This window comes from Fistularia commersonii, chromosome 14 (assembly GCF_037954325.1).
Source record: "Fistularia commersonii isolate RoL2024-O1a breed Wild chromosome 14, RoL_Fcom_v1.0, whole genome shotgun sequence".
Lineage (NCBI taxonomy): Eukaryota > Metazoa > Chordata > Actinopteri > Syngnathiformes > Fistulariidae > Fistularia > Fistularia commersonii.
The window spans coordinates 14,633,088-14,657,609 of NC_141297.1; the positions used below are offsets into that span (position 1 = coordinate 14,633,088).

Consider the following 24,522-nt stretch of genomic DNA (forward strand, 5'->3'; position numbering starts at 1 on the left):
TTTGACAAATATTGTCTATTTCCAAGATGACAGCACTGTTGCAAAAGAGTTTCACCTCCAAAATAACAAACATACACACACACACACACACACACACACACACACACACACACACACACACACGCAAAGACTATGTCCTTCACCAATCACGGTTTATTGACAGAGGTAGATAGTGTTGTCCATAAAGAACACTACAGTAAATTAAATCAAGTCTTATTGTTGGAACTTTTCTTTCTCACTGCCCTGCTAATGTGACCCAGAGTGAGAAAAAGGAAAAAGTCCAGATCAAGGATGACACCAGGTTTCTGATAACAATTAAATGTCACAGAATATTTGATTGAACAACCACATGTATACGAGAAGAGCAACCAACAAAGAACAGCAAAGTATTCAAGACGATTGAAAATTACACAAATTACCTGGAAAATACAAATGAACAGAAATGAATGAAAGATTGGATTCATACGCTTACAAAATTGTATCAGCTAGAAATATATAAAAAAAAAGGAGAAATGTCAACATTTGACCAGCAGAGAGCAGTCGTTAGTTACTAGAGACGAAGAGAAGCGTGTGTGTCTTTTCATTTCCTTCAAGGAATTTTATTCTTGTCATTGTCTGGTCAACATTAATCCCTATCTGTGTCAGTAATACGACCGGTGCAGAAATAATCCAGAGTAAAACAATTCAGCGATTCTTTCTATTTTTTACAACACAAAATAATGTTGATATGTGAATATTATGTTCAGAGAACACATTTTGGCTGCAGTAACTACAGTAACATACATCATTAATAGTCACTAAAATCATAGTTCATGTGCGATGAATTTCGGACCACAAACATGTGGGTTTTGCCTGTTTAAAATGTAATAAACTTATTATGATCATTAAACCTTTCAAACGCATTCTCATGACCAGAATATCTGCTTTCATTTAATGAATCAAAAAACGGATTAAAGTGGAACTGGACACAAAGATACACACCGGAGTAAAGGCAGCAAAAACATATGGTCCAAAGTCTGAATGGGTTTTTCCAAAATAAGAGCCATTTAAGGTCGTTTAGAGTCACAATTTTAAACAGCAGAAGAGGCATTTTATGCCGATGAAATGTAAAAGGGATCGGAGTGAATGACAAAAATAGTATTAAATATCATCTAAGAAATGTATATTCGTATAATGAGGATAGAAATGAATTGATTTGCTTTTGCTAACAGCAATTTAACGAAATAAAAAGATATCATAACATACAATTTAAATGTTATGAAACGAGTCAGTCTACTTTCAGTTTGATTATCCAATTAATTTGACAATTCTTGATTTGAGTGTAATTTCTAGCGATTTTTTAAAAATGTGGATTAAGTAAGGATCTTGTAGAGATTTCAAACTATCCTAGCTTCGATTGAATACTTCAACACTGGTATTCTTCTATTAAATTATAGTTATTTAAGTATATCCTTTAGCAGCAAAATATGTAACAGATCAATGTTATCGTATATGTCGTACGAATAATTTTATATCTTATTTTGAAGCTCATAGCTCGATACTTCCGGCCCCTCCTCGCCTGTGTACATGCAACTTGACGGTTTTACGGCCACGGGAACTCCAGCCTGGACGCTTGCGAGGATCTACCTTGCCTGTCCGGACGCTCGTCAACACCAAACAACAACGTCCACCTTTAAACTTGAAGGAAACACTCACTCCCTCGCTCTCTCACGCACATTTTTGGGCCAGGATTTTTTTTTGTGTCTTCTTTTCTTTCAACTAAAAGTCTCCGAAAGCTCCGTGGCTTTTCAGGAGGAAACTTGAAACACCGTAGATTGGAGCTGGACCGTATGATGTTAACGTGGAGGTGTTTCACGCTGGATGATGGGCGGCTAGTTTACCACCTCCACTAAGACAACAGGTATGTTCACGGTCACCTTTATTTCAAGGAAAGTCCAGATCCGGTGGCTTAAAATAAGTGAGAAGCCCTAAGAATTACAATAAATAAATGAATAAATAAATGCCGGGCTCAGGTTTAGGTAAATGCTGCCCACATCAGCTAATTCAGGGTGTTCGATTGTTTTGATGTTTTTTTTCTTTTGTATCAACACGCTGACTCCAGTAGACACACACACACACACACACACACACACACACACACACACACACACACACACAATTTAGGCACATACTCTTTTGTCAGCTGATGTTGGAATGTGTGTGTGTGTGTGTGTGTGTGTGTGTGTGTATGTGTGAACTGTGTGAAGCAATTGCCAAATGCCTTGTTCACCTGCAAGCATTTGCAGTTGCCGTTTAATGGCAGAACTGGGTGTGTAACCAGTCAGTTTGTTACCTGAGGTTAACCATACCAGATTTGTAAACATTATACTTAAAAATAATAAAATAAATGAACCAGCAGCCAACTTCCTCGATTCACTGATATACCGTAGACTATATGTCTTGATAAAGGCCCTGGTCCACACCCAGGGGGCATGATTGGGTGAAATGTAAATTAATTTACAGAAGCCCCCTTTTCGAATGTAGATTCATATCACATTGTTTGCCTAAATTGGGGGGGAAAGAAATGGAAAGAAAAAACTTCAAAACAGAGAAACAAACACACCAACAGCATAAAAATGTAAAGTGAGTGCATTACTTTTCAAAAGTGGAGGGCACTTGGTACGTTTTTGATCAATTCTTGCAATTCTTCCCATAATTGTCATGCAAAAAAAGTCTGTCTTAGTTAATTTTGCATTGAATGGTAAAAGTTAGCTCACCGTTTTTTGTCAAAAGCAAGATCCATATAAAATACAGAAGACAAAAATCAGTAAATCACTATTTCCAAAATGTTAAAAAAAAAGCAAAATATCACATTGACATACACATTGACATGAACGCTTTGTGATGCCCAATTCAGCATTCGTTAAAGTCTGTTTCAAAGGGAGCGCAGCCTGCTGTTTGGTTTTGTTTTGTTTTGTTTTGTGTGTATGTGCCTTGCACCTACAGTTGTGTTTCCAAGTAGAAAGCTCATCGGAAAAGGTGCATGTGAGTCAGATTTAGCTGAAATCTCATTTCACTCTCCTACTTTTACCGTGATGCCTTCTGCTGCAGAGGAAAAAAAAATCAGGTTTCTTTAAGAAACTCTGAATAATTTCAGGGCACGTTTTGCGTGCAGCTTTTGTGAAGATCCTCGTGGGGACGTTCTCCAGCCTCCGGTCTTTTACCGGCTCGTGCTTGGGCTCCAGCATCCAAACATTTCTGAATTGCTGGCCATCTGTTTGCTGATTCCGTTCCAGAAGTGAGACATCACATTAGCCATACTTCACTGTGCTGTATTTAATGGGATGAATGGAAGCGTGCTCAGGCTTAGTCTTATCAGCAACTTTTTAGTGAAGGAAGCTGGATTGTCGGGATACAATTATTTTTGGGTTCAGTTTGTCCCTTTTTTTTTGCCTATGAACCCCCATCGGAAAAAAAAGAAATTCCACTTCCTCTCAACAGTAAACATTATTTTAGGATTTTGGATTACCATTTCTCCACACTCAGCTTTTCAAATCTCTAGGTGGCACAGGAAGTGGTTAAACCACCATCTGGACCTCTCAGGCACACAGGGCAATAGGTTGGAGGCCACTTCAGTTGCAGCTGGTTACTGAAAAGCGGTGATCCGCAGCTGAAATTCGCTTGGTCTGTCAATGAATCATAAAAGGAAGGCAGCGTGTTCGAAGCCAGTTGTGGCCGCAGTGATTGATTAGTGTTAACTGTTTGGACGACTTAGGTTGAGTCATTTTTCCCTCTCTGCAGCTTGACAGATAGAAATAAATGGGATCAACAAAAGCGGCTGAGATGTGATGCCTGATGAACTTCGTCTTCCTCATCGGCTGTTCATCTGAGGTGTCCTCATATTGTAACAGGATATTAGATATTTTCTATTGAGTCAGCAGAGAAGAATTCTGCACCAAGGTGCAAATGGTGTGCTTAGTCTGCTGTGACCAGCAGTTGACAGGTTATTGGTTGCCAATAATATGTTTCCTTTGTGATACAATCCTTGTGCTTCAGCATTCACTGCCCACTTCTGAAGGGAAACTAGACTGAAAAGGTTATAGTTACAACACTAACCTGGAATAGATGTGATCAAATCAGCCATTGTTGTCCTGTTGCCTCCCAACTGGATCAAACCTCAGCCTATACTGGCTGTATCGTCAGCATAGTCACTAAATATGTCTAAATCTAAGAATGATCGTATGATCACATCATTTTGGAACAATTACTGTATCTGAATATTAGTATCATCCTCAAACATTCAACATCTGGCACAACAATTTCCTTTGGGATAAATAAAGTTGTTCTCATCTCATCTCTTATGTATATTGTACCCGAATTTGGTTTATAATTATTTGAGTGAAGGATGTCATTGTAACATTTAACACCAAATAGTAAATCTCCCAGTTATTTCAACAAAGAATCCCCCCTAAAATCTGGAGTCAGCCTCCTTTACTCAGCAACTAGAGATTTAAATCATGTTTCTTCACATTACCTTATATTAGAGATAAAAGTATTGATTCAACATTATAGTCTCCACTTATACAGCGCTTTCCTTACCTTGCAGATTCAAAGCGCTTTGCACTAGAGTCCATCCATCCACATCCACCCATTCACACCGATCAGCCCATTGAGAGCAAACGGGTGTTTGGTGTATTGCCCAAGGACACTTCAGCACACAGACAGAAGGAACTGAGAATCGAAGCGCCAGCCTTCCGATTGGAAGCACGCCGGCTCTACCAGCTGAGCCACAGCCAACCCAGTCACATTGATATCAACAGAACTATAGAAAAACATGATTTTGATAAATGTATCATTGTAAATGTAATCAAAGTTAGTAACATTTTTCATTTTTGTGTATAGTTCTACTAAAATGTGACGTAAAGAAGGATTCCAAAACTAAAGCATAATTATACATCAGTGTTTTTCCATATGAATCAATAATGGGTTGATCATTAAATCAATTTATCGCACATTCTGATGTGTTGTTAATCTCACTGGTTCAGAAAAGCCGGTTAACTTACAATTTCAATGTAAGGCAGTGCTATCTAAACATTGCAACATAATTCAGACACATTTCAAGACACAAAGAAAAAAAAACAGATATAAAGTCAGATTTAATCAGGCGTTAGGCAGACGAAAACAAGCAGATGTATCGTTAAAGGGCATATTAATTAGTAAACGTCTTCAAGGACAGGAAACCAAGGCACTGATTCATAGATGTGTGGCACAGATGAAAATTGGCAATGAGTCAAGTTTTATTATTGTTTAACTGTTGCAGGGTTGAATGATAAAAAAAAAAAAAGAATTTGAAAACAAGGTGAGCAGAGAGCCTGAACATGTTGGAATTAGGTGTGTTTGAGCATTCATGCCAGATTCGGGTGATGGAAGTATTTTGGGCGTTCCCCTGTCGGCCATTGCAACAGCTGGTGGTCTCTGATGGTACATTCTTCAGTGTTTGTATGTGTGTGTGTCTACTGTAGTGGGGTGTAGGAGTGGAGAACTGCAGAAAACACTGTCCGAGGCCCTACTGTGGCCACAGGCGTCGCCGGCAAGATAAGGCAACTGAATGCCATTGTGCAGTCCTTAAACCCGTGTTATCCTCTCCTCTGCATACCACAGTGGAAGTTCAAGTCACGGCTTTTATTGTGTTTACAAGCATAGTCCAAATGCTTCTCAAATGGTTTGACTGGGGCTCAGATAGGCTCGCTATCTGCCGGTGAGATTGGATCCCAGGCTTCAATTAAGCCCTTGAGGGAGTTTGGCCAGTGTTCAGATTGGCAGCCTAATGAATACTTCTTTTCATTACCAGCAAGCCTCTATCCACTGTACTTCCACGCAACCTCCCCATCCTCCCCTTCATCTTTTTATGGTACTGACACCTCAATATGAACATCCTTCCCAGATGGATCGCACTTGACAATAGATATGTATATTAATTCAGCCCGAACAATGCGGGTCCTAAGGTCAGCTCAGATAGTCGATTGAGGGACCGTGATTTCACCATGTCAGCAGCAAGAGGCCACAGCGACGGTGTTTCCAGCAAACACTTTTGGCAGTGAGCACGGGTGGGAAGCTGGCGAGGGATTACTGAGTGACTCTTTCTGGCTGGCCTGTCTCTGTCTGTCTGGATGAGGGGTGGAACAATGCACTGTGGCACAATATATTATCTGGGCCTGGAATTCATTTCCACCCTAAAATGCTTCATATAGATGCTATTTATACTGCTTGGTTTGAAGACCATTGGAACATAATACTTCATTATAGACTATTGTTTTCCGATCTCTGATCTAATTAAAGGGACTCCAAATACATTTCATGGATTTTTGTCTCTTTCCCTTTATTTGTCAGAGCTTCATTATTGTCCTGAGCCTTTCTTTTGAGTGGATGGTTCTTCATTTTTTGTCATCATTCTTTCTGTCTCTGCTTGCTCTCCTTCAAAATTATCACGTTATGAAGAAAGAAAAAGAAGCCTAGAGGTGGGGGGGTGGGGTAATAGAAGTTGGATCTCTGACACCAGCCTCTGATTCAGCTGGATGTATGAGTCAGTGAGTTTGTTTAACAATCCCGCTTTGTGCACCGAATGCAAGTCTATGTAAAATTAGCCTTTGTGATTTATCAAGAAGTCAAATAACTATTTTTTCATTCTTAAACACAGACATATTCTGACCTTTTATCTTTACATCATTCTGCTGCGTTGCCTTGCTAACATTTCTGTTTTCGGCATGAGAGGACCCGTAACTCACATTGATGATGATTTATATTTTCAGGTTTCAGTGGTAAGATTATGGTTTGGCCGACAGAATGACAACTTGGACTCAAAGGTGATCGGATTAGATTTCAGGGAGGTGAAATCATTCAAGTTCATGATGACCTTTGCAAAAGCTCTTAATCATAAAGAATACATTAATTTGTACACTATTGGCCACTATTTTGGAAAGATTTTCCCACAAATGTGTGTTAGGATTCCTTCAAAGTCCTCACTTTGCCAGCTTACTGTGCAGCTTGTTCAAAGGGTAGGAGTGGTTTTCACTTCAGATGAGTTGAATTGGCCTTGAAAGTTGTTTTTTTTCTCCCAGTTTTAAGTTAATTGGCCCGCTTTTGGGGCCAATTAACTTAAAACTGGAAAAAGGTGTGGCAAAAAAAACAAAAACAAAACCCCTAACATCTTAGATTGTTTTTGTTCTTTCTGCATGAATAAATTAATCAAACTACAAGGCCCCTATCAGATTTGTCAGTTGATTAATTGAAGATAACTAGCTACTAGATGGCACCTTTTATCTGAGCTGCACCCCCCATCCCTCAATCAAATGCATTGTCCTTGATTAAAAAATTAAAAAACAATATGTATTCTATTCCGTTTCGTTTCCTTGGGAGGATCAGACTCCGTGTTAGAAAAGTGTCATACAATATGGTCAAGAGTGAACCTCAGTAAATTAATCCTGATATTTTTGAAATGTAATCTGTTTTTCTGGAGAGAAGAGCACATGTCATAATAAAGACACAGGGTGTGGTTTTATTGTACAAAACCAGCCTTCAACCCTGAGACAGTTGTGTATGTGCCATGCCACCAGGCTTAGCCCCTCTCCCCAGAGAGCCTCAGCCCAGCCTCTTAGCTAAACCTTAAACCCCCAGCTGCCCTCCCCAAGATTATTGCCTCAGGCCTTAACCCTCTCTACCCAGCCTCGAATTAGATTACATACTAATGTCCGCTGTATGCGGTGGCATAATTCATTGTTACCTCTGAGATTCGGTCAAAGCCAAAGCTTCAATGTTCTTATTGAATGTTTGCTCCAGCAACGGAGAGAGTTCTCTGGACATAGGGGGTTTATTAAAGTTATGCTTCTTCTCTGCAAACACCTTCATCTTTCAATGCGGATAGATATCGAAACTTGCGGGTTTACGAGCAAAGCCATCAACCTACATAAAGAATTATATGAATAGCCATTCACTTACTGTATGTCTATATTTGAGCTGCTGAGTATCTAGTCCTACATATGTTGCCTGACACCAGAAACACAAACCATCCTCCCACAAACCTGTTGCCCCTAAAAATCCAGTTGCAAGAAGCGGACAGTTGCTTTCAGACTGCAGAGCTATGCAAGTAATTCGGCTGCCTCACAAGTGGAGCATTCCCTTTCTGGAAAAAAATCCTTCAATGCATTTGTCTTGCCTGGTGACATGTTAAACACAAGTCCTCAGTCATAGCACCACCTGAAAGAGACCCCCCCCCCCCCCCCACACACACACACACAGTCACTATCAATATGTAAGTGTTTGAAACTAACAATAGATGCGTGTTTGAATACATTTGATCTTTAATCATGTATAGATGATTACGAGCTGTCAATGGACGATCAATATCAGTGGCACATGTGTCAAGATAACATTGTGGGAATTGAGGGATCCAACAAAACTAGCTTGGCTGATTTACTTTGCTGTCAGTTGAGCAAATGGATTTGGGATTACATGTTTGGTAAAACAAAGTGATTAGATCTCCAGGCTGGTGCTAAGTGCATCTTGGGACTCTGGGGCCCGCACTGTCATGTGGGGGTTCATCTGTTCACCAGAAAGGGATTTTCAGGGTGTCAGTCTAGATCCCTACACGTAGCGGATGGTTAAAATCTCCTTAGGCTACTCAAGAGATGAGGATGAAATAAGAATCCTTTCCTCAAGGGCCACTTCTGCCTAGGAGCACCTTTGATTATTGATAGCTGTCTTTTGGCTAACTATTAATTACGGCACATTTTGTTTTGGGTGGACTCCATATTGTCCAAGTGAAGGAAGTTATCCTCTCCCGTTGGTGTCTTTCTTCCTATTTACCAATGCACAAGCCATGGAAATAATGACTTGAAAATTCCACCTTGGTGGCACTGGTTAGTTCTTCCACTAGTCAACAAAAGGGTCCCTGGTTCAATTCCGACAGGGGGACTCTTGTGTCGAGTCTGCATGTTCTCCACATGGCTGCGTGGGTTTTCCTCCAAGTTCTCCAGTTTTCTGACACAATTCCAAACATGCAGAACGTTAATTGGAGAACCAAAATTACCCAGGTGTGAATGAGAGATTGAGTGGTTATTTGTCTCTATATGTGGCCCTGTGATTGAATGGCAGGTGTACAAATGACAGCTGGGATAGGCTCCAACTCCCTGAGTGCAGGACAAGTGGTATAGATAATGAATAAATAGAAGGTATAGATAATGAATTAATGAAACGCTTTCTACTCCTGAAAGGCATGGGGTTTGAAGACATGGTCAACTTAAGATTAAGTTTGATAGAGAAACAATGCTTCCAGTTTGAAAATGCAAATAAATGATGAATTAAAATATGTTCACATAACCAAGTCTCAGACTTTTACTTTTTTAGTTTCTTCTCCCATGAGATCTTGGTGCTTGGTGTCTTGATTGACTTTTATTAATATTGAAAAGCATAATGCTTTTCAAACTGTTATCTATAGGCCAAGTTATATTTTGATTTTTTTTGTAATTCTAACGTTATGAGGAAACAATTATAGTGGCCACTCAAGCTATGAGTTCTCAGTTTTGGCAATTCAAGTTTCAAATAAGCCAGAGGACAAAAAACAATGCAAATATTCTCTTCATAACAGTTTTGTTAATGTTTCTTTCCTCACAGAGATGTGTTTAAAGAGGATTTCCCCAATGTTTACATTGGAATCAGCTCACTGGATATGCTTTCTGTTAAAGTAAAACCTTCTAATTCTCCCACTGATTAATGAAAAGCAGAGGGAAAGTCATAAGGATGAAGATTAAACCATAATACCTTTAGGCTTAGTCTGCTTAGCAGCCTGGATGACACCCACTGTCCGGGGTACTGGTTAGCGTAACAACAGTTCAAAGGTAAATAAATTAAACATAAATAGATAAATAAATCAAAATAAAAGGACCATTTTTACAAACACCTTATAAGGAAGTTATTGTTATGTTTTCGTTTATGTTTGCCATTGCAGAACATTACAGTTTGACTGCACTGTACACACAACAGTGATTTTGATCTTTACAATATTTGATATCGGTATGCTGACACAGGAATAAATTAACAAATAGCTGAATAAATGCTTTCTTTTCCCTCTCTGTAAAAGTGTCACATTATTAACCCAATCAATTCATGTCCAAACAAAGCAAGATGGTTCCCAGAGATTTAACTGGCCAGCCTACTTTGGTAGCTTTTTAATTGTGTAGCTTTGTGACAACAATGGAACTGTATCATAGATGCATTTTATTTCAAAAGTGATTTCAGCTAACAAATGCATCCACCAGGTTTGCGCGCCACTACCTGAAATATCTTAACTCAAAGTAGAACTTAAAGTTTTTCCATTTTCAGGCTTGTTGAAAAAGAAGTTAAGTATCTAAATGTCCATACCTGCACTTCTGTTCTGTTAGATGCTGTCTCTGCTATTCAATCACCTGGTACAAGCATGTTGTCTAGCCATGACTCAAAGCTACTGCAATTGTTTTTTCTTTGTCCCATTGGAAAGTCAAAACTGGCACTCTGCAACATAACTGACACCTTGTCTTGACTAAATGAGCTAATAGATTATGAGATATATACCTTTTTCCACCAGTTGGATAAAACAGAATTGTTACCGAACAGTATATGGTACCATTGTTGTTGTGGAATAATGGAATTGATGAGTATCAACCACGCCTGATTTTAGTTGCTCATTGACGATGATATTACGCTCTTTGCTTGATAGTTTGTTATACTCCAAATAATGCCATTCCACTTGCTGTGAATTGGCACCCCAACAGGAAATGTTTATCTCATTCAATGTGAGATTAATTGGGAAGGCTGGTATTGAACCTGAAATAAAGCTTTAAATTACTCTGTCTCAGACTCACCAACTCAGTCTGACCAACTATTTCAAGCCTTTGTGTGAGGCTGCTCATTCAATTCTATTAGATGAAGAGTAGAGAGGGATCCTGTTCTGTCTTCAACAGCGGTCTCTAATTTTGTAAAAGAGTCTAGCCTTTGGCCAGAATGAACCAAAGAATACCATGATTTTTTTTTGTATGTTTGGTCCAAAAACAGTTGCTGCTCCAGACTGATGAGAAAATCATTGAGATGGTTTGTTTTACTGGTTTGACCATGATTGTCAAAAAGTCTATGATCCAGTTTGGAGTCAGCCACAATGATTATATGCATGCTTATTAAGATGAAGTCTGGGTTGTTGATTTAAGTAGAACAGGTCCACTATTTAGAGCAAGTTTTTTTTCTATAGCATATTTGTTTAGTAGGGTTGGACTATTGTCTGATGCATAAATTATATCCATTAAATGTTCGTCTGGGTACTATCTAGGTTGCAGTGACAGTGATTATTCTAGACTGCCTGAAATGTGATCACCAATAATCCATCGAGAAATATTTTCTGATACTTTTTTCCCTAAATTCAGGCCCTACCTATACACGCTATGGAGTCAAAATGATTGATAGAGGACAAAATAATCATTTTGGAGTTTCTAAAAAGGGCCTCTGTAACAAACTATTGTGCATGACAGATCTGTCAGTTGCAATGCTGACAGTACTCTCTAATCAACTTTTAGTACCATATCACCTGTTTGAGATTTTTAAAGAGACATATTTTACGATTTAATCAGCACTAAATAATGGCCTAGTAGAAGACCTAAAATAATAACCACATAATAGTGTATCAGTGGCTTAGACTTCAGAATGTGTTTATTGTATATAAGTGTTTATTGTCATATACAGGGAAAAAATAGGCCCCCGCATCCCTTGCGACCCCAAATACAGGATAACCCGCAGATGATGGATGGATGAATAAACAAACTGTAGTAACGTGATGTAATACCAGGGAAATGAAAACACTGCAGGGAACTGTAAACCTACACAGAATTGTAAACAGTATTGGAGGATGTGCAGCTCTGAGTGCGCAAGTGCTGGTTGTATAGCAAATAGTTTAAGAGGCTGTTATATAGGTTTTACTCAGGATGTCCTGTTGAAAGACACCATTAATTTTGAATATTTGCTGATGCATGGTCCCAAATGCAGTACAGCTATAAAACAAAAAAAAAAAACAAAAATAAATCCATCAAAGTTGTCATATACCATAGAAAACATTATGGATTGAATAAATATAGAGGTTTGTAAGCACTATATACATTAAGACCCTACAATAAGACTTCATGCCTACTGTCTTCTAATGAAAATACATAGTGCTTGATCCAATGTGAAATGAAATATTGACAGACATTGATTGGCAGTTGGATTGGACTTATAATGCAAATACAAATTCTGCAGCCCGCTACTGTCTAGTGTCTATATTCCTTCCACATAAATCGCATTCAATGTTGAATTGAGCAGAGACAAGATAACAGGAAGAAAAAAAGGTCTCTTTTGTTTAACGAGAATTAGATAATATGATTCTGTTTAGACAAATGCTCTGTTTGTAATATTATTAGCAGCTCTACACTCCAAGGCTTTACAAAATTGTGTGTGTGTGTGTGTTTGTGTGTGTGTTTGTGTGTGTGTTTGTGTGTGTGTTTGTGTGTGTGTGTGTGTGTGTGTGTGTGTGTGTGTGTGTGTGTGTGTGTGTGTGTGTGTGTGTGTGTGTGTGTGTTGGAGAGGTATTGATTTTGACTGTAGTGGCGGCGCAACCACACACTTAGAGAGAACGGGAGGAAATTACCAAACACAGAAAGCAAATCTTTATTGAAACTTGTAATGTGACAGCTTCTTGTTTCAGTCCTTCTTTCTCAGTTCATCCCAGATTATCACGCAACTGCTGACAGTTCTGTTCACACTTGGGCCAGAAGTTTAGACAGAATCCACTGGACTATAAACAAATGTCAGTTGCATCAAGTCATGTTTGTCTCATGCTCAATCAACTGCTTCATGTGTTTTGCAAGCAGGAAGACATAATTCTACTTCCTCCCTTTATAGCTTCATGTATTTGCAATCCTGTAACACGGCTCGGCAGCACAGATCACTGTGGGAAACTTTTATGATCCTTTTTCTATGGAAGAGGATTTTAAGAAGTGAAGACTATCCAATATTTAAGCATGAGGGATACTGGTGATCTTTCTCCCTTTACGTCCTTGCAAGCCAGTGCATGATTGGATTGTTAGACAATTGCCCTTATGTTCATGTAACATTAACTTTAAAATTCTAAAGGCCATCCATCTTCTATCCGGCACTCAGGGTCGCGGGCGATGCTGGAGCCTATCCCAGCTGTCATCGGGTAAGAGGCGGGGTACACCCTGGACTGGTCGCCAGTCAATCGCAGGGCCACATACAAAGACTTTTTTTTTTTTTTCCAATTAACCCGCCGCATGTTTTTGGACTGTGGGAGGAAAACCCACGCAGCCACGGGAGAAATCTACACAGAAAAGGCTTTCGTGCTGTGAGGCCAAAGCGCTAACCACTGCACCACAGTGCCGCCCAAGTCAGCATCAGCAAAATGTAAAGTCCTCATACTGACATGTTTCAGCATGATGGAGGTTACTTGTTCCTGGGTAATTATTCTTAATCTCCGAACTCCACCCTGCTCTGCTGCTGCCCACAGACACTGACATTTTTATCTAACTTCACGGAAGAAAGGGGCGGTAAATATAGAATAATAAATACTATGAATGTCTTGAAAATACACAAGTTGATGCCTTTATGTGACCATTTTACACTCACATTGTCTTACCAATTTACTGTATTTTCATTTCTGTTTTGCTAAGCAAATTATAGGTATCGTAAAGGGGCATTAATTTATCTAAGAATTCACAGATATAGGGAGAACATTTTGCTAAAATTGCAACTTTTATATAATTTCATTCAATTATAGTCTCTTGGGGTAATTTATGATACACTGAAAGGCTGAATTTAAGACATTTTTCAGACATATGTATGTCTTACAGCGGCGCAGACTTAGGCACAGTTAGAACCTAAATGCTATGTTGGGTCCTTGGTGCTTTTGCCTTAGAAGGTTAAAGGTGTTTGAGATGCATTTCAACATTATGAGTTCTTCTCATAAAGTCACAATGCTATACTGTAAACAAAATAAAATATGAAAAACAAACACACCAGAGAAAAAGAAACACCTTGATATTTTGCTAATTTCTCCTGCTAACGGACACTTTATTCCATGAGCTTGACATCATGGGGCTTCTGGTTATAAACAGATGGTGGCTTTCTCTACCCCCCCCCCCCCCCACACACACACACACACACATACACACACCCCCATTCTGGGTTTGCACAAATGATACCTCCCACCAGGATCTGCCCACAAGTTATGCACTGTGCTTATTATTCTAATTATATCTAATATTATGCTTTCACAAGAAAGAGAATGACGACATTATGAAAAACAGATCAAGAAGTTGTTGTTACTGTATGTGTGTTACAGGCATACGTGTGTTCCTTCAACCACTCAGTTGTCTCCTTCAGTTGAATAGAAGTTGGATCAAGTCTGTTTTGCCAGCTGCTTGAATCTCACACATACACACACACACACACACACACACACACACACACACACACTTTTGCTGCAGTTAGAAGTTAACACTTGCCTTTCTTAACCTTTGAATTTCTCCTGGCTATTCTGGATCAGCAGGATGCAAACAGGTGTAAAAACTAGTCATTACCTTTGGACATAAAATTGTCTTTACTAAAATGTGAACTCAAAGGAGAAAACTTAATTTGCAGTGGAAATACCTAACTGTGTGGAGTTAGCATTTTCTTCACATGTCTGGGTGGGTTTCTTCAGGGTTCTCCGGTTTCCTCTCACAGTCCAAAAACATGCAGCAATTAGAAAAATTGGGAAAATTGCCCGGATGTGTGAATGAAAGAGTGAATGGTTGTCTCTTCCCATATGTGGCCCTGCAATGGACTGGCGACCAGTCTAGGGAGCACCCCACCTCTTGCCTCATCGCAGCTGGGATAGGCTTCAGCATCTGCCGCAACCCCAAGTAGGATATGCGGCAGACAATAGATGGATCGATATGTTACGTGTATCATAGTTACACCAAAGTATTGTTTGGTGTAACAATTTTGTTGTTACACCAATTTTGTTTTCCATTGTCATTTCCATCAGCAGAGCACTGTCACTGTGGGGTGATCCAATATTTGAATGCATACTATTTTGAAACAGTTACATTGTTACAAATACTAATTTTACTTTAGGTTTACTTTATTGTCAAAATGAAATGCAAATACACATTAGATATATAAAAATAAATGAAATATGTTTAATCCTTAAACATAGAAATCTTTGTATTGTTACTACTTTTATGTCAGAGTGTTTTGAATGTTATGATTTGAGATGCAAGCATGAAACGTCTATGAGAGCAGTAACTCATAGTTAAATGGAGTGTAGAGAACTCTAAATCTAATGTCATATCACTGTTAATGCTTCGTAGAAGCTGGATTCCAGCTGTCATTTTTATGGTCCAAAGATGACTGTACAGAAATGTCAAACTTGGTTGTCAAAATGGGTGTCGTTGCAGTCACTCTACACTTTCCCACCATGGCCTTCCAATTTTGTTTCTCTTCTAAATAGGGCTTTGTCTGTCCCTCCTCTTATAGAGGCATGTCTTGATAGACCATGTGTGTCTGCCTCTCTCTCCTCGGTCTGTCCTTCCCTCTTGTCATTCCTTGTGTCTTTTCTTTTTCCAGGGTGCACAATTTGACCCAAGTTGGCCTTGACACAGCCATTTGTAAAGCTTCAGCCAATCAATAGAGACTCCTGTGGCCCGGTGTCAGATGTTGCGGCCACTAATTGAAACTAACAACAACCCATGGTGAGTGACAATAAGCATTTTTTTGGTTTCCTAGTGTGTGTTTCGGATGATGAATGAGGAGGACGGGAAATCTCCCATGTGAACACGGTTCCTTTGGCCAGTCCTTAGTTTCTGGTGAAATCATTTTAGTTTCATCAGTCCTCCAAAAATGTTTCTAAAAAATAAATCTCACAACACAACTACACACAAATGAATAGTTTTAGCATCATACTTTAACTTTGCTGATGTATAAAAATCACATCAAAATATGTTACAGAGCCTCTCCGTAATATTTTGTTGTTTTGATGAAAATAAACAACAAGAGCCTTTCTAAGATACCATTTACGACTAAGTAGGAATAATTATAGTGACTTATAGCATAGTAAATATTCTGGTTTCTGGTTCAATGCTCCAGTTGGGTGGCTATTCCTCAGTTGGTAGAGCAGGTCTCAAATATTAAGGTTGGCAGTTCAAAACGCCAATCCGTTTGCATGCTGAATGGTTTTCGGGCAAGAAACTGAACCCCCAGTGTCTCCCCATGGTCTGGTTAGTGCCTTACATGGCAGCTCTGCCCATGCCTGTGTGAATGGTTGAATAAGTGAATGTGATCCAGTGTAAAGCATTTTTTTACACAAGATCTAAAAGAGCTGTACAAGTGTCAACCATTTGCTTTGCCAGTGTTGGTGGCTGGATTGATATGGCTGAATTGGAGGAATAATGCTAGCTATAGCCCAGAGAAATTATATTGTTTTTTAAATTTTGAAGTATGAAAATAATCAACAACCCTTTCAGCTGCAGTTTATTTCTTTAAATTTTCTAATTGGTCAACATTTTTGTTGATTTTTGGTCAACAAATAAAGCTAGGATAAAGTCCCAGGAGAAGGTCATAGGTGAAATACTGTGGTCTTCCAGAATTAATTTCCCCAACCGTAAATTCATGTCCCTAAAATTGTGTCCCCTAAAAACTCAGTACTATGTTCTATATAATAGAAAATAAAATATAAGATATTTAATGTAATTGATCAAAAACATAATTAATTCTAAAAGCATAATGACTTGCTGACAACGAGAGTCTTTGGCCAGAGGCAGCCCTTCTTAAATACCTAATCTAGGAAATCAAAGAATACAGAATCAGAGAGCAGGAAAAATGTATTTTAAAGGACAAATAGACTTATAAAGTAATTTATTTAACAATCATGAAATATAAAGTCATGTAATCCCAGGAAATGCATCATCAGCCATAATTGCACGGATTGCTCAAGTCCTTTCCCTCATTTCAGTAGCTGCAGTTTGTGGCACGATCGGCATGTTATTGTGAAGCCTCAGCTCTCTCACGAGCTGCAATTGTAAGTGATTCTATTGTCAAATGAGAATACAAATGGATTTTATAACAAGATGCTCCAACTTTCCTCTTAGTGACCAAGCAGGTTACAAACAGCACCTGATGCTCTGTGAAATGTGGACATTTAAAGCATGTGGACTAAATTATTTGGTGAATCAGACAGTGAAACCTGTTATCAGACAGAAGAACCTGATGTTGGTGTTGTTTTTGCTGAACAAAAAGAAGAAGGAAGGGGCCTGCTTTCAAAGATATAGTCATTACTCCCAAGCATCAGTCAGGCTATGCTCATTAATAATGCATTTCAAAGCAGTGGCCCTTACTTAAAGTGGCTCCAAGATTCAGCTGTAATGCCAAGATTCAACTGTAATGCCTGGCAACCATCAGATCCAATCTGCTTTAGCCTTAAGCCAGCAACAGGGAGCATGCTCTCTCACCTCTAGGCCATTTCTCAAATTTTGAAACAACTTGCATGTTTTGTATTTTAATGTCAGTTAGGTAATTGGTATTTATTTATCACAACTTAAGCACTATAGAAATAAGGAATGGGATTGTTGAATTTTTCAGTATATTTATTCAGCACCAAAGATATATTGTGGCATTTCATACTTAAAACAGATCTTGCAAAAGGAAAACTTACTCCAATTTATTTCACTGAGCTGTTCATTGACCACATAACCTAATCTTTACAGTTCTATTTTTGTTCTATAATCTTGGTTGTCAACCAGATTGCATTGCTGGATAAATAAATGGTGCTGGCAAACCATGTTGAAGATATATATTTCGAACACAATCATACTCACATAAAACTATGATTTATTTTTTACGTTTTAAGTTTAATCCAATGTCCTGAAATCATGGTTATTCCATTGAAATCAAGCTAGTAGGAGTTGGACTTGGAACTTTGTGTTTGTACCATCTCAAATTCAATGAGTTTAACAATCTAAACCATTGGTTCTTGTGCTTAGCAAATTCCTTTTGAATTAAGGACAATTACTCCACTGTTAAGGACTTGTAAACATCCCACTTGAGTCATAATGGCTACACACTGCAGATACCTGGGCATTGTGTGTTTGCCAATACTGAGTAAAAATCTGATACCTTTGTTTGGCCACATCATTCATATGTATGAAATACGTGGTCAGGCTTGGCTTGGGAGTTTGTAAATTTTAAACATTTGAGAAAAGTATCATTAAACAGATAAAAAACATAGCACTTTAACTTTTCACTGATATCCCATTATGTCTTTCACATCCATGATGGGCAGATATCACTATTATCAGTGGATTTCTATCACAGTTACATACACACACACACACACAAACACACACACACACACACACACACACACACACACACACACACACACACACACACAGTATGTTGTGTAACACACATTTGCTTGTACCCTTTGGCTTGTGAATATTTAGGGATTATATTGAAGTGATTGTCCTTGTCTTTCACAGTTCAGGGCACAGCCAATGCATGGTTTTGGTTACTGGGATTTTTGCATCTTCAGCAATTATGTCATGTGGATTCAGACGCGGTGCTAAGCTTGTCATACTTGTCTGAAATTGTTTGAAAGACTTCTTGATTTATGTATAATGTGAATGGTGTATGCACCGTGTACAGTCACTGATTGTTTTGTTTGAATTACATTTGTGAGTGAGAGCCTGTGAGTGACACAGTGCTAAATTAGACCCCAGTTTGGCAACCAAATAAAATGGTCCATTACTCACAATTTTGGCACTTTGAAGAACAAGCGGTAGCCTGTGAAGTCCTGGGCTCATTTTTAACTCATTTTAACACACAAGACGATAATGACACACTCAGTGTGTCATAATCCACAATTACATGGGAAGAAATTCTGTGCTCAGAAAACAAAACAGCACCTAAAACAGACTCATGCACCTGGCTCTTCAGAATGAACCCCCTCTTTTACACAATTATGGACCTCTATAAGCTGTGATGCACGGAAAATAATTAAAGCAGATTATATGAATGTAGATTTTTTGGTCATTTTAGTGACTATAGATCTGAGCATCACCTGTATAAAATGTAAAAATACAATGAATGTATTATCAATACATGCATTTCTTGCATCTAATAACAAAGGTTTAGTTTGCATGACAAAGGTTGAGATGCAAGAAAGTGTCAAAATGTTATCCTTTTTTGGGGGATGGGGTAGAAGGTCAATATAACTTGAATCTTTTGCTTTATTGTGTTCTCATTTTCCTCCTGTATCAACACACACACACACACACACACCCCACACACACATGCACGCTTTCCCTTTCTGTTTTTCTTGTCTCTTCTCTGTTTTTTTAACCCATCTCTCCCTTAGTTAAACCCTATAGTTTGATCAATCATTGATGATCCCAGGTGTCCTCAGACCTCAGGGGAAATTCTGATTTGCTGCCCAGTTCTTTTGATGACTGCCCCCAATCTTCCACACACACACACACACACACACACACACACACACACACACACACACACACACACACACACACATACACACAAACCCTCTGCACTTCTGCATTGAATTCCCTTCACTGCCCCCTTTTGCTTTTCAAGATCAGAGTTGTCCCGCACTCCTAATTTTCTGTCCGTCTCTCTCTTTCTCTCTCTCCCTCCCTACCTTGCTCTACCTCTGGCTCTCTCTTCTTTGCTGTTTCTTATCTTGTTCTCCACTCCCTCTCCCCCCCTGGACGAGGGAGAGACAGCTTCAATTAAAGAAGCAGTGGGGTTCCCTAAGCCATTAGCCATATTAGTGTTGGGTCCGTGCCCATGCCCCTTCTCGAACAAAGACCTCTTAACGCTTCCTGGTGCAGTTTGGTTGGTGTTTGTCTCGATTTACTGATTTGTAGTCACACACCCTTTGGAGTCGCCGCAGGTGGTGGCAGTATGGATGTCTGACAACGCGGCGTGTTGATCTCTTTATATTTAATTATTCTCTCAAACATGCTAAAGTTGCACAACTTGTTTGGAAAATATCTATATGGGATGTGCAAGGTCATGTTCCCAACACAAAGACGTTGGCATCATAAAGACATTGGTGGTTAAATTGCTAAAAAGAGCATCCATCTGTGTAATCAATTACGTTTTGAATCCTCCTCCAGCCTTCCTGAGGGTTTTCTCGCATGCTTAACCTCTGGCGATAATTCCTTTGTCCCCCAGATCACAATCACACACCTCAGAGGTTAGACACAGCCAGGCTCCTCTCATCAATCATCTTTGATTTTCTGCCAGCGGTCAAGATAGTAGGCTATGTCCCAGCAGTATGGATAAGCTACGTGTGCGTTCATGACATACTTGCCAGGGACTTCGTTCGCGGTAAAGATGGAGAGAGCGCAGTCTATTACGCGTTTGACAATTGAAGACCTCCCACTCTAAAAGACTCGCTCAGATTGTCCTCTCTCTCTCAGCCCCAGGAAGCTGAAGAAAGAAGGGAAGACAAAGGCGTGCCCCTGGGGGCGTCCATTTTCTTTCTAATGAAGCTGTCTGTCACATGGCTTGTTGACAGAAGGCCCGGATATCACTCCCACCTGCCCACATCCAAATAACCACCAGCTGAAGTCATTTTGATTAAGCAGAACAGGAAATCTCATAAACATTTGGTTGGCAGACTTTCATCATCCAGCTTCTGGTCACTAAGCATGGCGATTTTCTCTGCTGTATATCTACCTCATGCCCTTAAATGACCCAAAAACATCCCCATTTAGTTTGCAGATGATGTCATATCTCAGTCATGCAGGAGATCATTATCATGGTTGGAAACTTTCATGAAGTTAGGACAACTGTCTTAGAGGCATATAGGCACTATTTAAACTTTCTCATCCCCAATTATTTTTACCACAGTTTTCATCCATGAATCAAATTTGTATTCATATTTTGTGTCCCATTGTCAGCAAGATTCTTTAGTATCTGACAATGGGGCATGTCCCCCGCCCCATTCTGCAACCTTGATCAATATTCTTTTTAGACCTTTATGGGGTGAACTTCACCCAACTGACAATGTAATCTTGGATAAGGTTCACTTCTTTCTGACCCCTTGTGTTGGATAATCACAGTTGACAAAGGAGAAATAGATGCCTTTTTTAGAGACTGTGTGCAGATGGGATGTCTTTTATAAATGCAGCAATATTGAACTTTGATTATAACTTTCATTAGATTAGATATCAAATTGCAATGTTTAATCGGTCAGCAACCTTATTTTACATTTGACAGAATCAAATTCTTCTTCGCCACACGTCACTTGAGCAAACAACGTTACCATGATAAAAATCTGTGATTACAGAATTATATATAATAATTTTTTTACGAAATATTAAAAATTCTGGAATGGTAGCTCAGATAACAAACATTCCTTCATGTAAATTCTGCTGGACATTGTGGTCAGTAAGATTATTATTTTATTGATCTTTTTTTTTTATATCATACTTTATACTTTTACACTGCAGAGTTTACTTATTTTATTTATTTTTTTCCATGTATTTAAGCTTGTCTTGTCCTTGTATGTCTTGCTGCTGCTGCTGCAAAAAAAAAATTCTCAAGCATGGGATTATTAAAGTACATCTCGTCTCATCTCATCTCGTCATCTGATCAATTCAAATGTCTGTTCTTTCTCTACTGGTCATGTATTATATTGAGTTCATACAGTTCAACATATTCTTTTAACATTTACTTTTGTTTCCTGGGGAATTGACCGTTTGGCTGCCAACCTTAAGAGGCCTAGAAGCCTCAATTCCACAGGGAATGGCTACTTGTGGTTTTGTGCATGGCTTCAAAACACACGAGGGGTATCTCAGACTGAGTTTGTTTGATTCTGTTATCTCACTGATTTTGACTTTCTTTTATTTTTAATCTGGCTACGTCGTTAAATTGGTTGTCACAACCTATGTTTGCTGTGTTTGCTGATTTTTTTTTTTTTTTTTTTCATAATTTTGTGTGTACTTTTTTTTTCTTAATGTTTTGTCATTTTGCTAGTTATAGACAGTAATACTTTACTTCCCATTTGAGTTTAAGTTGTCTGACTTCGATTCAACCATTTTCATTGCTGCTCCACACAGCTGGATGCAGGTACCCTCAAAACTAAACTAGTTGTGTTTGAGTGATGAATCTTCTGGGACACAGGCGAGTGCCATTGTAGAGGTTCTGGTGGCTTCAAAATAATAATCTTCAGTAATTGCTCTGTGATCGCATAGCAGACACACCAAAAAGTAAGCTACACTTGCTTATTGCTGTATTGACAGTTTTGATATCTGGTAATCCTGATCAGAATGGTTTCTTAAAGTCTTATAATTTCATTTACGGCGAATATTAGTTAACCTATTTATGTATATGTGTATGTACGTTCCTATGATGTATGTATGTATGTATGTATGTATGTATATGTTAGATAGATCTTAATAATGATTGTCTTTCAACAAGACTGAGCACAGTGGTCATAACAAGGATTTTCTTTTGTAAAGCAAATATCACAAATTGTATATATAAGGTACTGCCAGTTGTCAGCTTTGAGACATGAGTCTGCTTCTATAATATTTAACGTCTGCTTTTCATCGTATTCTGTGACTGAAAGTCAAAGTGCCAGTAAGCATGATAAAATACGAGGGACAGGAAAAAAGATATCGTCTAGATGTATTATTGTACTGATAATGTTACACAGCCTTGATACCCGGAGCTTTACTTGTAGTGTTTATTGACATCCCAGTTGCCTCTAGGTGGTCAGTCATTTTTGATTTTGACTGTTTAATGGTCTGAAATTTTGATTCTATTTATATTGATTTTCAAAATAAAGAACTGTACTTTCCATTGGGCAATATTATCAATTTAATTTTTCAATATATTTATTTAATCATTTATTCATTTTATGAAGGCCATGCAATTCAACAAATGTCAATTCTTTTATAAATATAGACCGTTCATAACAAAAAAAAAGATTGTTTTTAATTGTCGCTAAGATTTATTTGTGCTGATTAAAGCATCACCACTTTAAAGCTGTTTAACCAGCCATGCCTTCCGTTATATAATGCACACAGTGGCACACTGGTAGTTCCAGCCATGGCACCACAAAGAGTAAGAACCCTTTAGAACTGTAAAGCACGATCTAAAATGAAAGGTGAATTAGGAACGCCTGTCACTGGTCCCTTTTTAGGGATTCAGTGGGATTACATCTGCATGGGTGCTCTGGCTGCAGATGAAACATGTCTGGGATGAAAGATCTGTAGCCTCTGCTTGCGTACACACTGACCAGCCATGCCAGTGAAGAATTAAGGCCAAGCGTTGTGTTGTGTTCTTCTTCCTCAGTTAAAGCCCTAGACCGCAGTCAGGTAGCACCAAACCAGGATGTAAAGTCTAACCTTTGTGTTCTTAATGTTTAGATTTAACAACAGAGGCCCCATCTATTCATTTATTTTAGCAATGACAAAAACAAACAATCCCCACATTAATATTTTATAGCTTCTCCAGACTGACAGAAGAGACAGTGTGTTAGCATGTCTGGTTCTAAAGCAATGCTTTTATCAGGCTGCCAGTGGGGTGACAAGTTCACTTTACTGCTCCCAAGTTTTCTTCTCTAGACACTCCTCAATCACAACAAATTCAGTTTAAGAGAAAACAACCATGTATCGTTGGTTCCCTTTAAGCAAAGAATTCCCTTTCCAATTTTCTTTTTTTCGCTTGAAAATCAGTGAGTAAAACTGTTATTTTATTTTGTCCGTTTTAAAGACAGATGGAAGTTATCCCTTATCAGTCCACATATATGGGAATATCTACTGTGCACATATATTCAGTTAGGCCCAGAAATATTTTGACACTGACACAATCTTCATAATTTGGGCTCTGTATGCCACCACACTGGATTTGAAATAAAACAACTACAACGGAATTGAAGTGCAGATTTTAAGGTTTAATTCAAGGGGTTGAACAAAATATTTGATTAACATGTCGGAATTGCAACTTTTTATCCAAATGCTCCTCATTTCAGGGGCTTAAAAGTATTTAGACAAATGAACATAATCCCAAGTAAAATATTACCTTTCAATATTTTGTTGAGAATCCTTTGCAGGCAATGACTGCCTGAAGTCTGGAACCCATGGGCATCACCAAACGCTGGGTTTCCTCCTTTGTGATGCTTTGCCAGGCCTTTACTGTAGCTGTGTTCAGTTGTTGGTTGTTTTTTGGGTCTTTCTGCCTTAAGATTTGTCTTGAGCAAGTGAAATGCATGCTCGATTGCATTGAGATCTGGTGATTGGTTTGGCCATTGCAGAATATTCCACTTTTTTGCTTTAAAAAACTCCTAGGTTGCTTTTGCGTTATGTTTTGGATCATTCTCCATCTGTACTGAGAAGCACTGTCCAACTTTGCTGCATTTGGCTAAATCTGAGCAGAAAGTCAGAAAGTATATCTCTATACACT

The 24,522-nt window shown here is 38.7% G+C and overlaps 1 protein-coding gene across 3 annotated transcripts in view; it reads left to right on the plus strand.

Annotated features, from left to right (window-relative positions):
- Positions 1-1,643: 1,643 nt before the first annotated feature.
- plxnb1a (plexin b1a) overlaps positions 1,644-24,522 on the plus strand; it is a 77,324-nt gene continuing 54,445 nt past the window's right edge. For all 3 annotated transcript variants that reach the window (XM_086159942.1, XM_086159943.1, XM_086159944.1), the window contains exons 1-2: positions 1,644-1,900; positions 15,658-15,782. The gene's annotated coding sequence lies outside the window, so the exon portion shown is untranslated. The remainder of the gene's footprint in view (positions 1,901-15,657; positions 15,783-24,522) is intronic.